The following is a 6,018-nucleotide window of genomic DNA, read 5'->3' as shown; positions in this document are numbered from 1 at the left end:
CGGCGAAGCCGAACGGAGCCGATTCGGGCACGATATCGGCGTCTTTCCACGTGCTCGCCGGCGACCGTCGCACGAGTACGGTAAACCGCGTCAGCCGGGGCGGAGTTCGGGACGCCGATGCGAAAGTGGGAAGCGCCGCTCGGATCTTCGCCGTTTTTGGAGGAGTCAGTGGCGGCACTCCGGTGAAGCCAAGGTGCGCCAATTCGCGCACGATATCGGCGTCTTTCGACGTGCCCGCCGGCCACCGTCGCACGAGTACGGCAAACCTCGTCTGCCGGGGCGGGGTTTGCGACGCCGACGCAAAAGTGGGAACCGCCGCTCGGATGTTCGCCGTTTTTGGCAGAGTGAGTGCTGGCACTCCGGCGAAGCGAAAGAGCGTGAATGCGCCCACGAAAGTAGCGTATTTGGACGTGCTTGACGGCGACCGCCGCAGGAGTACGAAAAACCACGTCAGCCGGGGCGAGCGACCCACGGCGGTCTGGGTGCTTATCGCTGCTATTATAGGGGCACCCCGGCAGACGCAGAAAGAAAAAAAAAAAAAATGGGGACATGGCGTGCGTCACCGTGCGGCTTCGCAGCGTTGCCGAAGTCGCCGAGCCCTTCGACTGAGCCGAACGGCGGACAGGGAACGTTGGTCGGCCGTTCTAACCTGTCGGTGCCACGCCGAGACGTCGTTAAGGAAAACCGCGTCGTGGGCCTCTACTACGCCGTCGAGTCGTTGTACGTTTGGTGTCCAGCGTGTCGGCGGCGAGTAGCGGACACGTCGTTCACGACTTCGGTCTTTCGCAGTCGACGCGAACTTGCGGAGAGTCGTGGTGCCTCACGTTTTCGGCAGAAACCGCGGCGGAATTTTCCCGTGCGTGCGCGCACGACCTCGGTGCTGTGCCGTCAGCGTAGTGTTGCACAAACTCGTGGCCTACCCAAGGTGCGGTACGTTTGCGGCCGTATCCTCGGTGGGAATTTCGTGAGTAGGGTCGCAAATTCTACGACCTCGGCGGGTTTGAGAGCGACGTAGACTTGTGGCACGCTCAACGTGCCACACGTTTCGGGGCACACCCGCGGTGAAATTTTCTCGAGTACGCTCGTATTAGTGCCCAAGGAGGTCTGGGTACTTATCGCTGCTATTATGTGGGGGTTCTCGTGAGCGGCGTACGCGAAAGCGACCGGGTGTCTGATATGCGGCGGGCTTCGGCCTCGTCAAGCGTGTCCTCGGGTCTGCTCCAGGGGAATCCACGGCAGTCGTCTGCAGCCTCATCCGCTTGATGCGTTAGGGGCTGGTTGTCGGACGGTGCCGTTTTACCACGATATCGAGGTGTGTTCCGTGTCGTCCTCGGGCGATTCAGATGCGAAAGCGCCGAAGACGCGGGCGTGACCCGTCGTCTGGCGGCTTTGCAGTCTCGGCTCCGTTGCTAGTTCCGGCCGGTCCACCGACAGTGCAGCGGGCTTGGGCAACCCGCACGGCGCGACCGAGTCGATGCAACGAAAAAGAGCGAGCATGAACGTGCTTCTTGCCGCACGGCTCCCACTCGTCTTTCGGGAAGGTTGTGCCGTAGCGAGCTCGAACGCCGTCATCTCGGAGTGCAAAATAAGCGTGTTGGGGCGCCTGAAGGTGGCCTCCGCCGCACACAGACTGCGTCCGGCCCGCCGAAGGCGAGGACGGACGCGCAGTCGAACGATTACCTGGTTGATCCTGCCAGTAATCATATGCTTGTCTCAAAGATTAAGCCATGCATGTCTAAGTACATGCCGAAATAAGGCGAAACCGCGAATGGCTCATTAAATCAGTTATGGTTCCTTAGATCGTTTCTTCCTACTTGGATAACTGTGGCAATTCTAGAGCTAATACATGCAGTGAGCCTGGAGCCCTTTGGGTAACGGGTGCTTTTATTAGACCAAGATCGATCGGGTTTCGGCCCGTATTGTGTGGTGACTCTGGATAACTTTGTGCTGATCGCATGGCCACGAGCCGGCGACGTTTCTTTCAAGTGTCTGCCTTATCAACTTTCGATGGTAGGTTACTTGCTTACCATGGTTGTTACGGGTAACGGAGAATCAGGGTTCGATTCCGGAGAGGGAGCCTGAGAAACGGCTACCACATCCAAGGAAGGCAGCAGGCGCGCAAATTACCCACTCCCGGCACGGGGAGGTAGTGACGAAAAATAACAATACGGGACTCTTTTGAGGCCCCGTAATTGAAATGAGTACACTCTAAATCCTTTAACGAGGATCAATTGGAGGGCAAGTCTGGTGCCAGCAGCCGCGGTAATTCCAGCTCCAATAGCGTATACTAAAGCTGCTGCGGTTAAAAAGCTCGTAGTTGGATCTCAGTTCCAGACGAGTAGTGCATCTACCCGATGCGACGGCTCGGACTGAACATCATGCCGGTTCTTTCTTGGTGCACTTCATTGTGTGCCTCGAGATGGCCGGTGCTTTTACTTTGAAAAAATTAGAGTGCTCAACGCAGGCGAGTCGCCTGAATAAACTTGCATGGAATAATAGAACAAGACCTCGTTTCTGTTCTGTTGGTTTTTGGAATACGAGGTAATGATTAAGAGGGACGGACGGGGGCATTCGTATTGCGGCGCTAGAGGTGAAATTCTTGGACCGTCGCAAGACGAACTACTGCGAAAGCATTTGCCAAGAATGTTTTCATTGATCAAGAACGAAAGTCAGAGGTTCGAAGGCGATCAGATACCGCCCTAGTTCTGACCATAAACGATGCCAACCAGCGATCCGCCTGAGTTACTCAAATGACTCGGCGGGCAGCTTCCGGGAAACCAAAGTATTTGGGTTCCGGGGGAAGTATGGTTGCAAAGCTGAAACTTAAAGGAATTGACGGAAGGGCACCACCAGGAGTGGAGCCTGCGGCTTAATTTGACTCAACACGGGAAAACTTACCCGGCCCGGACACTGGGAGGATTGACAGATTGAGAGCTCTTTCTTGATTCGGTGGATGGTGGTGCATGGCCGTTCTTAGTTGGTGGAGCGATTTGTCTGGTTAATTCCGATAACGAACGAGACTCTAGCCTATTAAATAGGTGCGGGGTTCCCAGCACCTTACAACCTTCTTAGAGGGACAAGCGGCTCCTAGCCGCACGAAACAGAGCAATAACAGGTCTGTGATGCCCTTAGATGTCCGGGGCCGCACGCGCGCTACACTGAAGGAAGCAGCGTGTCTTTATCCCTGTCTGAAAAGACTGGGTAACCCGTGGAACTTCTTTCGTGATTGGGATAGGGGCTTGCAATTGTTCCCCTTGAACGAGGAATTCCCAGTAAGCGCGAGTCATAAGCTCGCGTTGATTACGTCCCTGCCCTTTGTACACACCGCCCGTCGCTACTACCGATTGAATGATTTAGTGAGGTCTTCGGACCGATGTCCGGCGCGGCCTTTCGGTTGCGCCGGTCTGTTGGAAAGATGACCAAACTTGATCATTTAGAGGAAGTAAAAGTCGTAACAAGGTTTCCGTAGGTGAACCTGCGGAAGGATCATTAACGGATTGTGAAGGGTGAGCGCCTCAGCTGCGTCTGCGCCCGACACTTTCTGCCGCTGACCCCGTTTGGACGCGGGGTCGGCTTTTCCCCACGGGGCTGCCTGAATGTGGAGCGGCACCCCGTGACAAATTGTTGCGCCCAGCGGACGCCAACACCGCGACCTTGGACGGTCGGCCAGGTGGCGGACGCGGGTACAAACGGCGCAACGCACTCATAGGTCGGCTTTCGACCCGCCACTGCACCGTGGCTCGAAGCGCTCGAAATGCGCGACCCGACCGCTGCGGGACCGCCTAGTACTGTAAACAGGAGCGGCGGAGCGCGAACGGCGAGTCGTGGTTACGTCGGTAGAAGGCGAGGCTGCGCGTTCCCGAAACGCCAGCCGAGTGCCCTCCCGACCGTTCGAGCGTGCAAGAACGAGACCCGACAATCGCGCGGCGACTGCCAAGTACGAGAGGAACGGCACAAGCGTCGGCGGTCGGTCAAGGAACTGGCGATGTGACGGGTCCGCTGTGCACCAGTGCATACCGTCCCGCCGTCCGCGGCAAGCGCCTCCGCGTCCTCGGGTGACGGAGGCTGCCGGTCGGTTCTTGCAGGCGAGGGATCTCGCTGGCACCGGTTCGCGTTGACGCGCGGCCGGTCATGGCACGGCGATGCGACGGCCGAGGTGCGCAGTACTCGATGGAGGAACCGCACGCTCCGATGACCGTCCCGCCCTCCGCGGCGTATGCGTACCGACCGTAATGGTTGCAGCAGCGCCGGCCGGCTTTTGAATTCGCCACACGAAACACGGTGCGAGATCGCGGTTAGGGGAGCGTCGACGTTGCCAGGCGTTTTGCTTGCTGCCGAGGGAAAGGCGGCACGGCCACGTCGCGCTCGTCGCGATTAGCGGGTCTGCGCGCTTTGGGAAGGTGCCGCAACGACTTGCCGAAAGAGGAAGCACGGAAGAACGAGGGACTTGGACGTCCCGACAATTGAACGCACTTGCGGCCAGGCCCTTGCTGGCTTCGTTCTTCCGCCTCGAGTAGGCTCGTACGCGGCTCCGGCGCCGAAAGTGGTCCTTGGCACCGACTTCGGTGGACGTGGGAAGTGCCGCGCAAGTACGGCGCGCCTGGCTCCACCTGTTGGCTAAAGTAGGCAGCCGGATCGGCATTTTGGTGTGCGGTGGCAAACCGTGGATGCGAAAAAAGCTTGTGCGATTTCGTGGAACAAAAAGCGGGGGTCCCCCTTTTTATGCGGAGGAGACCGACCCGCCTGCCGTGGTGAACCGCGACGCCACGGTAAAAACGGGAGAGGCTTGTCGATGGGACCGTGCATCCCGCGCTCCACGGAGGCCGGGAGGCGGCCGCCCGAGGAAATGTGTAGCCGTCGAGGCCCGCATCTGCGTGCACTCTTATCCAAATGGGTGTACCGCAGGCATTTTCTGGTTAGGCGGGCCAATGAGAGCGAGCACACAACGATACCTACGGGTCCGGCTTGGAGAACCGGCTTCGACGCCTCCCGAGTATTTATAGAGGGGTGGACCACGAAAGCACTCGCAAGTAGCGAAAGCGAAACGCCGTCCGAAACACACCGTTTGCTCGATTTGCGGCAGCCGAAAAAGGCGCGGCAGAGTTTTGGAGTCCAAGCGTGCGCTGAAAAGCGCCCTTCTTGGCCACTGTTTGGCCGAGTGCCAGAAACGTTTGGTTTTGACTGTACGGAATTGAACAAACACTTTTTCACGACTCTAAGCGGTGGATCACTCGGTTCTCGGGTCGATGAAGAACGCAGCCAGCTGCGAGACTTGGTGTGAATTGCAGGACACACTGAGCACTGATTCTTTGAACGCACATTGCGGCCTTGGGTCTTCCCTTGGCTTCGTCTGTCTGAGGGTCGGATCACATATCAAGAGAGCCTTCGGCGCACAAGGGAACGTGAGCCGTCGACTCGTTTTGACCGCGTCGGCAACACGGACAGCACGCTGAACACCTCACAGCGAGCGCCAACAGCGGCCACTCAAGGGCGAGACGGTGGCGACCGTCGTGCCAGAGCCCAACCGAAACGGGGGCGACCGACTGCATTGAGGATGTGGCACCTCGTTGAGACCGCCGCAGGACTTCGAGTCGGAAGGAAGCCTGCAGGGAAAGTGCGGTCGAGGTTGCGTACTCCTCTCTGCGACCGGGCGCGCAAGAGCTGCGAGAGCCACGGACGCGCAACTTTAACGCACGGTAAACACGAGGAGCGAAAGCCGGCCAGCAAAGCTTCTCCAGCCGTGCGCAAAGTGCGCGAGATCGCAGCCTTGCGTTGCGCTTGTTGCCCTCGAAGTAAGCAGGGTGTCCCGTAGACCGGGCGCTCGAACACGCTGCGGGGCCGTGCCTCCTCCAGGCTTTGCCGCGCGAACAGGGAACGTTCGCGCGCAAAGCGCAGGGAGGTGAGGAGGCTGCGCCCGACGTTTGCGGTTCGCTGCGTACGCGGTTGATGCGGAGAGCACGGCGCGACGACTTGCCGCGAAGCGGAAAAAGTCTCCCGCACGAGTTGGCGAAACGTTGG

The 6,018-nt window shown here is 58.8% G+C and overlaps 2 non-coding genes across 2 annotated transcripts; both read left to right on the top strand.

Moving 5' to 3' along the window:
• The first annotated feature begins 1,677 nt into the window (after window positions 1–1,677).
• Window positions 1,678–3,492, top strand: LOC142792357 (small subunit ribosomal RNA). Its single transcript, XR_012890856.1, has one exon. It is a non-coding gene; the product is annotated as a small subunit ribosomal RNA (ribosomal RNA).
• A 1,719-nt stretch (window positions 3,493–5,211) lies between these two features.
• LOC142792348 (5.8S ribosomal RNA) lies at window positions 5,212–5,364 on the top strand. Its single transcript, XR_012890846.1, has one exon. It is a non-coding gene; the product is annotated as a 5.8S ribosomal RNA (ribosomal RNA).
• The last annotated feature ends 654 nt before the right edge of the window (window positions 5,365–6,018 follow it).

This window comes from Rhipicephalus microplus, unplaced genomic scaffold (assembly GCF_043290135.1).
Source record: "Rhipicephalus microplus isolate Deutch F79 unplaced genomic scaffold, USDA_Rmic scaffold_217, whole genome shotgun sequence".
Lineage (NCBI taxonomy): Eukaryota > Metazoa > Arthropoda > Arachnida > Ixodida > Ixodidae > Rhipicephalus > Rhipicephalus microplus.
The sequence above is the reverse complement of the archived record's forward strand: the minus strand, read 5'-3'. Positions and strand labels throughout refer to the sequence as shown.